This window comes from Bicyclus anynana, chromosome 13 (genome assembly GCF_947172395.1).
Source record: "Bicyclus anynana chromosome 13, ilBicAnyn1.1, whole genome shotgun sequence".
Lineage (NCBI taxonomy): Eukaryota > Metazoa > Arthropoda > Insecta > Lepidoptera > Nymphalidae > Bicyclus > Bicyclus anynana.
In genome coordinates, this window is record NC_069095.1 from 15,272,571 (window position 1) to 15,284,441 (window position 11,871).

Below are 11,871 nucleotides of genomic sequence, written 5' to 3' on the forward strand. Positions count from 1 at the left end.
TAAGATAAGTAGGACTGTTATATACGAGTATATATGTATATGTGTTTTAACTAATGGGTGCCCCTGTTTTCCACGTTAAATTATTTTTTTCACAAATCCATCGGGAACAGTGTATTTTTCTTGGAAAGTATACCTAGTATATTGCTCAATAACCTCCTATATCTATCCCATTCAAATCGGTACAGATTAGCCCGGACACACAGACAAGCAGACAGACGAAAATTATAACTTTGATTGTGTATAGTTAGATAAGTACCTTAATGTGTCAAAACATAACTATTAAATCAATGTTTGTGTGTGTAAATTAATCTATATTTTATGAACGCAATTAAGCTGTACATATATAAAGACCTGTGTTTAACAAAATGCAACCAAAATTTTTATTAAAAACATACTACACAATACAAAGCTACGATAAAGGTAAGAATAATTTGATATTATTTGTTGAAAATGTATAAGAACTACTGGCTACTACACCACTCTGACATTATGAAAAAAACACTGAATTATTTTTTACCTAAAGTCTGCCATTTAACAGTCGGCTGACAGATATTTTTTTTTAATATCTGTCTTTGCGCCCGTGATGTCTTCCTTCTATAGGCATCCACTAAAGACCAGCGCTGCAGCTAGCTGCAGCTTTATATGGAGTCCTGCTAGGCTAGGTATTCTGTAACGATATTTTTCTATCTTACAAATGTGACATTCGAATTTACCTCTATCTCTCTCTATTTAACACGATACTATAGAATGAGAGAAGCTAAGAAAGAAAGATAGCGGTAAATTCGAAACTCACACTTGCGAGTAAAGGTAGCATTCCGATCTTGGTGACCGCGACTGCGACCTGCGACCGCGACCGGGTCGTGCCACTACTTAGTGTGAATTTATATGGGGCACTAAACAAAGCCCGAGACCGCGTCGCGCGACCGCCTTTGTTTAGTGCTCCGTATAAATTCATACTAAGCAGTGGGTCGTGCGACCCGGTCGCGGTCGCCAAGATCGGAATGCTACCTTTATACTAAACATCGTTAGAGAATAGCCGTGCTGAGAGAGAAAGGAAGACCTTTATTTAATCAGTGCGCTATCTATTTAAATTTTTTTATAATATAAAATAGTTTTAAGTTTTTATTGACCAAAAAAAAAATATTTTTCTTTCTTTATTCGGAATTAATGTGACACTTTTGTTATTCAGATGAGGAAAGTTCTACTCTTCGTGCTGGTTCTGGTGGCGATATCCCTGTGCATGGCTGGATATGCGCAACCATATCGTCACGCATATGATGAACAGGAAGATGTCGAGTTTCTCTCGTGGCCGAAGGTACAGAAACGCGCTGTAGACTTCAACCCGCCCCCTTTCAACGATGATAGTTATTGATAATATTATTACTATGCCTGCAATAGTCAGACCGACCTCTTTTTATGAGCGCTGAGAGTTTGTCAGTCTACGCTCATATCATAGGTAAGTACGGAAGACTGTGGTGGCTTTGGAAGGTATCGGATATCTACTCATAGGGTCTAGATCCACAACCTTCCAATTATAAAATGTATTTTTTTTTATATATATATTTTCTTCGTTATAATATGAGAAATCGTGTCCAATAGCCATGTCCAGTCGCCAGTCATTTAGCTTCGCGGCAATTCTACAAAAAATAATTTTAAAGATCTGTGTCTGGTGACTAGTGGCGTGCACAACGCTTTCGACTATACGTAAAATTTGTAAAAGAATGGAAAATCCAAAAAAAAAAAAGATAAGCAGTGCATTTTTGCATCTGTGAAGCGCACGCCACGGCTGGTAGTTGACATGATTCTTTATGATATCTCGAAGAAAATATCGAAAAGTAACCTACGTTTTGCACATATACGTAGTTGAAGATCTGGACCCTTGAACATGATACCTTCGAAAGCTACCCCAATACTAACTCTTTAGTGGTCTGCGGTACTTACCTATGGCAATAAGCAGTAGTTTATGCTGTCAAACTACCACCTTCGTAAAATGAAGTATGTCCGGCTATCGCAGGCACGCCTAATATATCAAGTCAAGAACTACATCACCTCGATCTGCAGTATCTATTCAATATTATGTCTGATTCTTATGTTATTATATTTCAAGATAATAAAGAATATAAAAATAATAATTATTATTATTATTAAATAAAGGTGAAGACACCCAGTTTAAAATAAATAGTTTAACCCCTTACCGCATACGAAGCCACACATGGTTTCGATACTTTATGATTTTTTTTCTGTATATTAAAATCAGATTTTTAATAATCTACCTTCACATCCGAATTATTTATTTATTCGTGTAATCGTATGTATTTTTGTTAATCTACGTCAAAACTTAGTTGTCAATTTATTTCAGTATTTGTACTGCGTGGTCAAAAGTTTAAGTGGCTTTAAGAATAGTGAATTTTATAATTGAAAAAAATACATTAAAGCGTTTAGTTAAAATCTGATTTTTTTCAGAGAAGCTGTTTTAATAATTATGAATAAAAATGAATGTGCTTTCTTCACTTTTAACGGTTTTCTTTAGTTTTTAGAGTACGGTTTTTATTGGTCATATATGGCTTCGTATGCATTCAAGCTGGTTTCATTTTCCCTACAGATACTAGATTTTATTCTTCTTGCTTTTATGGATCATCTAAGCATAAGAACTTTATTCCTGGTGATGCCTTTTTGAGTGATGACGATCATTCTTTAGACTTTAAATCTGAATACCAACCAATCGTTAAACTAAATTCATTTTGGACTAAATGCTTACGAAGCCATTCATGAACAGATATTGTTCGACAAGACTGCATACGAAGCCATACATAGCTTCGTATACTATTTTCTAAAATAACATTTATTATTTCCATCTCCTTTATAATTCATGCAATAAGGGTTAAAAAACTAAAAAGCATACAAGCACTAAAAATTACAAACACAGAATTTAAATCACGTGAGTATGTATTTTTTTCGTATTCCTGACAGCAAACCCTTTCATTTGATATCCATATCATGGGGGAGGATTTCAAACAGCCAATCCGGCATATTGGATTTGTAATGACGTTTCTTAGCTAGTCATGTATTGTCATCAGAACTCAGAGCGAGTGCAAAATTTCATCCTACACAAAGACCGGGAAGTGGGTCAAATTGAGATTCCAAGATTTGATTTTCTTACATACGAGTAGGTACATAGTTAAAAGTGAAGCAAATATAAGCGTGTAAAAATACGGGTTTATTTTGTGTTTTTCTTCCGTTTTCTTTACCCACAAGTCTTTTGAAAGCATTAAAGGGAGTTGGGTTAACCCTCCTGGCTCACTCCTATCTATAAAGAGTTTAAATTTATTTTTATTTTATTTATATAAAGGAGAAAGGTGGAACTCGTTCTACTTTCTACAGCTCATAATAGGGAAGCGGCTAACAACCAAAATTAAAACTTGACCCTTAACATTGTAGCCGCAATGTAAAATTAGTACCAAAATGACTGTTGTAACCTCAGACCAATATAGAAGGACCTGTATAGGACTCTTAGTCACAAAAAATTGTCTGTCTTAGTCACAAATCTGTCATTTGCTGAGGAAAACGAGCTTAGATTTGGTATATATCTTATACTAAATTAGAAGTTTTTGTCCATTTTTACACCATTTGACTACACAAAAAGGTGTTTTACGGAGCTCTTTAACCGACGAACACGATTACAAATATTTAACATCGATTCTATAGAGACAACTTTTATAATCGCATTAGATCATTGATCATACACTTTGACAGAAAAGTAGCACCTAGAGAGGCAGGTCCTATACAATAGTTGGTCTGAGGTTGTAACACATTGAAATAAACGATAAAAATGCGTAAATGCGTACTTTTTATTTATTTTAATACACCCATTGGCGCTCCATTCCTATAATAAGGTAGTGAAGTATACTTGTGATACTCATGATCAGAGTCTGAGGGCCGTTGAGTTGGTAAGTAGGGCGGTGGAGTAGGGATAAACATAGGATTGATCGGATCATGTAGGCCCCAGTCACCATAGTTGGGGAATACGTCGAAGGATGGAGGGGTTGGGTCAATCATGAGAGTCGGTTCCTTCTCGTCGTCATCTTCAGGTCCCTCAATAACATACTGCTCCGCAGCGAAACTGAGCGTGGCTGCCATTAGCAACAGCGCTAGTAGCATAGCTTTCGTCATCTAATAATAAAAGAAAAATATAATTAAACTAATAATTAAAATGTAAAGTGTTTGGAGATACGAGAAATATTGTACCTTACATCGCTCTTACAACTTAAAAAAAAGAAGGAAGGAGGAAAATAAAAGAAGTTTCATTAATATTTAACATTTTCTGTTTTAATACAACTACTGAATAAACTTTCAACGGCCCATACTACAGGCCCATACTACAGGCCCATACTACTATCTTCTGTTTTTAACCTACTTCAAATAAGGTTATCAATTCGTCGGAATCTTTTTTTTATGTATGTTTACCGATTACTCGAAGACACCTGATCCGATTAGTAAAATTCTATTTTCGTTTGAGAAGGGAAGAATGCTTTCCAATTGGTCCCATAGTAATCATGTCAGGATCTGATGATGGGATCCTGGAGAGGAACCCCCGAGTTCCCGAGGGGAACTTTCATCAAATCGTAAGAACCGTCCCTAGCTACTAGTAGGCTTATTCACTATCTTTGACGTATGCTAGTTGACATATACGAAATTGAGATTTTTTGTAAAAAATGTCATCCTGTGCGTACTGGTGGATATCACACAGTAGGTAGATGACAATTTGTCATTTGATTTGATGTTTATTTTAATAGGTTGAAAATAAAGACCAAAATATTGAATAGGCAACAAAATATTGAATAGGCAACAAAATATTGAATAGGCAACAAAATATTGAATAGGCAACAAAATAAAGTTTCAGCCTGTAGACTTCATAGTAATTGTGTTTTTCAGGTGTTTTAGTTAAACTCAATTAGAAAGAAATTTTGTCCGGGATAATTTTTGGATTTCAATGAAACTATCACTGGGAGACTATGGTTTTTGCGGAGTTTATAAAAAGCTAAATTACCTACATGCGGAAGAAGTCACGGGTATCCTCCAGTGTATACTTCTATACTAAAATTATAGAGAGATAAAGATTTTCGTATTGTAAGAGATCTCTGTATCTACTGAAACGATTTTGAAAATTCTTATATCACTAAAAAGTCACGTTATTTGTGAATTTCATAGGCTATTTTTTATCCCTGTATTTTCACGGGAACGGGAACTACTAGGATATATGACTAGTAGGATATATGAAACTAAGGCCGGAATCATTATTGATGATCGTTATGTATATCCTATAAAAAGCCTGGTCTTATAGTTAACCGTTAAAAAACCGTTAATGATAATGCAATTAATTGAACTATAAAAACTTCTGCTGTGAGGGAAGGGTAACAGAATTTCAACTATAAGATAAGATTTCTTACCTTTGTACTAGTTGTTCCGTCTCAGGTATGAATAAATTTATTATTCGTTTGGTTCTTGTGGGTGTCTTTGTGGGTTTGGTTTTGGTTCTTCGAAGTTGTTTTATATATGAGTTTTTATAATTACATCTGTCATCACAATATTGTAAGAATCATATATTATACATTAAGATAACTAGGACTGATACGAACGAGTATATATTATAATTAGCGGGCGCACGTGTCGTCCACGTGAAATTATTTTTTGTACAAATCCCTCGGGAACTATGTATTTTTCCGGGAAAATAGCCTATACGCTGCTCAATGACCTCCTCTGTCTACCAGTCCCATTTAAAGCGGTATACACAGACAAGCAGACAGATAAAAAGTTTAACAAGCTTGATTATGTTTAAAATGTAGTGTTATCGCCGCGTTGCAACGACTTATGGTACGGACGGCTTCAGTGTACTCGTGGCGTTCGAGCCGTCCACATCTCATGTTTTGTAATTCTTTATGGGTTACTTGGGATAGGCGGGGAGAGTGACTTGAGTGGAAAAGAGGAGTGTTTGTTAACAGTCAAAGGATCTTTAACCCTACACACAACAACCACAAGTGCGTGACTTCACTCAAGGTCATTCTCTGCCATTCTAGGGTCTTATTTTGGTTACAGTATGATTTGTTAATTAAGTTGTCCTGACAAATGTTGTGAATCATAACTTTTGTTCGACATTAGTTTTCTTATTTTTTTAATCACCTCTGAGTCTGCTAAAAATAGCTATAAGCATTTGAGAAACCATTCGGTAGGTAAGGTTTAATTAACCTTAATTTGTCAGAACATAAGTATTAAGTCAATGTTTGTGTGTGTACATTAATTTATATTTTATGAATCCAATTAAGCTGTACATACGACTATACATATAAAGACTATGTTGAGTTAATAACAGTGCAACGTAAGTTTTCAATAACATTCAACACAAACAAAACCACTATAAAGGTAAGAACAGTTATTCGTTGAAAATCATCATCGTTATATTATTCGTTGAAAATCAGACCTACACGATTCTGACAAATAAGAAGAAATCACTGAATGAATTTTTACGTTTTGTACTTTTTGACTACCTGACTAACCTCTATTTACCATTTAATAATTAGCTGACTATTTTTTCTTCACGCTCGTAAGTCGACTTTAGTTTGATAGATTTTCAATCGAGAAGAAATCAGAGAATGTTTAATTTTTCACAACTTCATATGACCAGCTGACGCGCATTCCATCGTCATATTTCAACAGACTGTTTTTTCTGCAAGATATGGGGTTAACTAAAATCTGCTATATTTTCAATAGGGAGGAAATAACTATTCAAAAATGCAAAGAAAATTAAATGTTTGAGAGGTTACTTCTCTTCCAACATAGGAACCGCTGCTTTATTTTTTGGCTGAATAAAACAGCAACAATGTAGCATTGTACCTACTGATTTTGAGCCAATGACGAATAATGACAAATTTCGGAAAGCTGCGGTCTCCTTCTGTGAGGTTGTGATGTCACAAAAAGAGGCGGCGGAAAGGTTGAGAGAGGTCGACTTGGAGTCATCCTATCCGCCGTAGACCAGTAGGATGAAGGCGGCTCACTCACGACCACCATTTGCCTCTTTGATGGGGACCTCTGGGTGATAGATACGAGGAAATAGTCGCCCACTGGACGTAAATCCTCGAGTTGTTAAAAGGGCGAGCTTGATTACGAGTGCCGCTGGCAGGGTTGCGGTAGTTTTTAAAATGTTCCCGTGGCTCAGTCGTCAAACGGCGAGTCGGAACACCGTGGGGTTTGAGTCGGTTTAAGTCCGACATAACCTTCTTGCCTCCCCGTTGCGGGAAGGTATCCAATGAGGATTTTCCCGTTAAAAAAAGGAGGGCATTGCCAAAACTATTCCTGGTTTAAGGATCATTTATATTTATCTTTCATTTATTTTTGTTTTTTTCATTTTTATTTTTATCAATGTGAATAAAATGCAAAATATAATACAAAATACTGTTAGAATATTTGCCCAAGCAACCGGTGGTCAGGGCTCCACAGTGAGGAACCTCTTCACAATGCGCAATGTCTCAAGAATTCAACATCCATGACCGGCGCAATAAGGTTAATTCCCGCTCATCCACCCCATAGTAGGCACGCATGAATCTCATTGAGTGGACGAGACCATCTCATGCGGCGCACTATACCATCGGTAGCGGAAGCACTAACAGGAGCCCGCAGCCCCTCTTGCTCGGGGATCATTTATTTAAAGTCTTTTTTTTCTATTTTTTTTTATTTTGTTTTCATTACATATTTGAAACGTTTGCGCTCGAAAAACTAGGACCGTGGGGTCCGAGTACACGCTTTCTTTTCAAAGAAATTGCAAAGCGTTTAATCGACGCCTCCCGTGACCAGAAGGCTGGCCTATATTTAGGCCAAAGAATTAGTATTGCCATACAACGTGGCAATACTGTCAGCCATCTGGGCACTTTACCAATGATCGTCGATTCGGACGATATATTTTTTATAATATGTAGTTATAGATAGGTCGTCGTCATCAACCCATATTCGGCTCACTGCTGAGCTCGAGTCTCCTCTCAGAATGAGAGGGGTTAGGCCAATAGTCCACCACGCTGGCCCAATGCGGATTGGCAGACTTCACACACGCAGAGAATTAGGATAATTCTGTGATATGCAGGTTTCCTCACGATGTTTTCCTTCACCGATTGAGACACGTGATATTTAATTTCTTAAAATGCACACAACTGAAAAGTTGGAGGTGCATGCCCCGGACCGGATTCGAACCCACACCCTCCGGAATCGGAGGCAGAGGTCATATCCACTGGGCTATCACGGCTCTATACTGTTGTTTACGCCTGTGATGTCACCCTTTTAAAAGCTTTCCTGAAAACCAGCGCTGCAGCTTTATGCTGAGTGGGAGACCTTTATTTGGTCAGTGCGCAAATAATAAAGATTAGTTTTAAGCTTTTACTGACCAAATAAAAAATATTTTTCTTTCTTTCATATTTAGAATTAATGTGACACTTTTGTTATTTAGATGAGGAAAGTTCTACTTTTCGTGCTGGTTCTGGCGGCGACATCCCTGAGCATGGCTGGATATGTGCAACTATATCGTTCTGCCGATGACCAACAGTATACATCGTGGCCGAAGTTACCGGAAGGCCCGCCCGATTTTTTAATTATTGATAGAATAGATTAATGCAAGCCTGCAATAGTCAGATGGACTTCATTTTATGAACGCTGAGAGTTTGTTAGTCTACGCTCCTACCATATAAGTACGGTAACCAATTATGGAGAACTGTGGTGACTTTGGAAGGTATCGGGTATGCAGGGTTCAGATCCTTAACCGTCTAAAGTATAATTTTAATATTTTCTTCGGTATGTAGAAATTGAGTCTCTAGTCGCCAATCATTCAACTTTCCAGCAACCTTGTTTAACTCGTAAAAAATGGTAAATCCATCTTCATCTCATGCTAGGTAGGCAGTGCTATTTTACATCTATGAAGTGCACGTCACTGTTGGAGGCTGACACGATTCCTTATGACATCTCGAAGAAAGTTTCAAAAGTTACCTACGTTTTACTCATAGACAATTGAGGATGTGGACGCTTAAAAACCGCTACCTTCGAAATTACCCTGATGACATCATACTTGCTTGCCGTTTACATCATACTTATCTATTGCAGGAGCATGGTCTGACAAACTTTTATCAAAATGAGGTACGAGTCTATATATCTATCGCTCTCGTCTATATATCTGTTGCGTTAGATATCTAGTCCAGAACTACGTTATCAACGGTATTTGAAGCCGGTTCGATCTGTGATATTTATTCTTTCTGATTTTGATGTTTACTTTATTTCAAAATAACAAAAAAACAAAGAACTTACTTTCAATAAAAAATATGGGTTTACTTTGTGTTTTTCTTCCGTTTTCATTACCCACAAGTCTTTTGAAAGCATTAAAGGGAGTTGCGTTAACCCTCCTGGCTCACTCCTCTTATCTATAAAGACTAAAGGGTATAGAATATACTATATAGTTATAGAAGAAAGATTTATTTTTATTCTATTTATTTAAAGGTGCAAACAGTTCTGCTTTTTTCAGCTCTTGAAGATTAATTGTGACTTTTGACGGCCTCCGTGGCGCAGTGGGATGCGCGGTGGTTTTACAAGACGGAGATCCTGGGTTCGATCCCTGGCTGGGCCGATTGAGGTTTTTATTAATTGGTCCAGGTCTGGCTGGTGGGAGGGAGGCTTCGGCCGTGGCTAGTTACCACCCTACCGACAAAGACGTACCGCCAAGTGAACTAGCGTTCCGGTAGGATGTCGTGTAGAAACCGCAAGGGGTCTGGATTTTCATCCTTCTCCTTACAAGTTAGCCTGCTTCCATCTTAGATTGCATCACCACTTACCATCAGGTGAGATTATAGTCTCAGAGAATTTCAACTTGAATCGTTAAAATTTTTCAATGCTGTCTGACAAATTGATCCATGCGTCAGGTGACCCAAGAGCTGGCGCTTATTTGGCCCAAAGATTAAGCCTTGCCATCCAGAGGGGTAATAACGACAGCGCATTGGGTACCTTGTCTCTGGGTGAACAATTAAATGGTGTGAATTTCTTATAATTATTTTATTTAATATAAATTTAAATTAAATATACTTAGTTTAAATGTATTTTAAATTGTCCTAATATGTCATGTACTGTTACATTACAATAATAACTTAAATCGTTCAGTAGCTTCGGAGAAAATTTACTGTGACAGGAAGACAGACACGCGAATGATCTTGTAGGGATGTAAGGTAGGTACCCGAAAAGAGTAAACATACATCTAGATTTGCCTATACTCTACTTAATGCGTTTTAATATGTATTTCATTAATATACCCATTAAGCTGTATATAAAGACAGTTTTGTTAACCACAGTGTAATTTGGGTTTTTATTAATTAACACTATACACTATACACTATACACTATACGATAAAGGTAAGAAAGAATATTTATTTGATAATAGTCAATTTTAAAAATATTTACAAGTATACAACAACCACGTTTAATGGTAGCAAAAATACATGGTGAAAATTGAAATTTTGAAAAAACCCCGAAGGTCATGAAATTATTAATTACACTCTCTACTCCAGTATATTTGCAGACATTCAGTTGTTCTTCCCCACTTTCAAGCCCTAGAACTTCTAAGCGGCTCAACCGATTTTCATCAAACAATTCTAAAAACATTCGCTCGTAAGTCACCTTTATAAAAAAAAGCTAAATTGAAATCACTTCATCCGTCCGGGAGCTATGGTGCCGCAGACAGACTGATAGACAGACAGACGGTCTTTGCGTCGGGGGTAAAAAATGAGTCAGCCCTCTTTCACCCGCCGTGGGAACTAGTCACGTTGAAATAATTCGGATCTTTTTAGCACTGCGACTCCATCCGTGGTCCAAGTGTCCACGGTGATTCATTTGTTATTCAGATGAAGAAAATTCTGCTTCTCGTTCTGGTTCTGGTGACAATCGCCCTCTGCGTGTGTGAGGAGTCAGTTCTCATCGGAGCCGAGGATCCTAAAACGCACTTCCACCTTTATAGTTATCGATTGATATCGATTATTTGCCTGTGGACTAGATTTTGTCAAGATTCCACATCGTCACCTGACTTTATTCTATTATTTTAACAAACAAATAAAAAACAAAATTGAAAATAACCACGACGGTTATGAATTTGAAAATAGGATCTGAAGGCTCATTGCAGCAACGTCTAATCTATGGATCTAAGTGTTGCTGAAAACAATTTAAAATTACTAAAGATAGCGGACGCCCGCTACTTCGTCCGCGTGACCACGTGAAACTCGATGTAAACTTTTAACCCCTATTTCACCCCTTCTGTTAATATATTTACATGTTTTATTGTTTTATATATAATTAGCGGACGCCCGCGACTTCGTCCCCATGTAACTCGATGTAAACCTTTAACTACCCCTACCCTACTCCTGCCCCGTTTTCTAATTATTATACATATGAACTTTATTCAATAACAATAAAGCTCAAATTGACTACGTTTTAGTTAGAAAATATTTGTATGGGAAAAAGAAAAGGACTATTTTTTTGGTTTTTCAGGCAATTATTCAAATTTTTCTCGCCGTAAAAACCATTCTAGAATTTCAACGAACAGTTTAAAAATGAATTAGCTAAATTGGTCCAGGCGTTGTTGAGTTATGCAGTTACCAACGCATATTGCGATTCATTTTTATACTATAGATAAAAAGTCCAGTCATCATTTTACAAAAAGATAACTTAAAACGTGAACAAATTATTAAAAAATACTTTTACCACTTTTTAATCCTTTGTTGAAAAATCTTGAATAATATTATTTTTAGTATTATTTTAAAGTATTTTTTTAACAGTAACAGTTTTATTATAAGTAAAGATTAT

At 36.7% G+C, this 11,871-nt stretch overlaps 1 protein-coding gene and 2 long non-coding RNA genes across 5 annotated transcripts in view; 2 read left to right on the forward strand and 1 right to left on the reverse strand.

Moving 5' to 3' along the window:
• Positions 1-11,871, reverse strand: part of LOC112044159 (uncharacterized) — a 232,269-nt gene that overhangs the window by 41,995 nt on the left and 178,403 nt on the right. The window lies entirely within an intron of this gene.
• LOC128198617 (uncharacterized) lies at positions 58-2,132 on the forward strand. Its single transcript, XR_008251346.1, has 2 exons — positions 58-420; positions 1,190-2,132. It is a non-coding gene; the product is annotated as an uncharacterized LOC128198617 (long non-coding RNA).
• Positions 5,454-9,359, forward strand: LOC128198620 (uncharacterized). The gene is made up of 2 exons (XR_008251349.1): positions 5,454-6,417; positions 8,489-9,359. It is a non-coding gene; the product is annotated as an uncharacterized LOC128198620 (long non-coding RNA).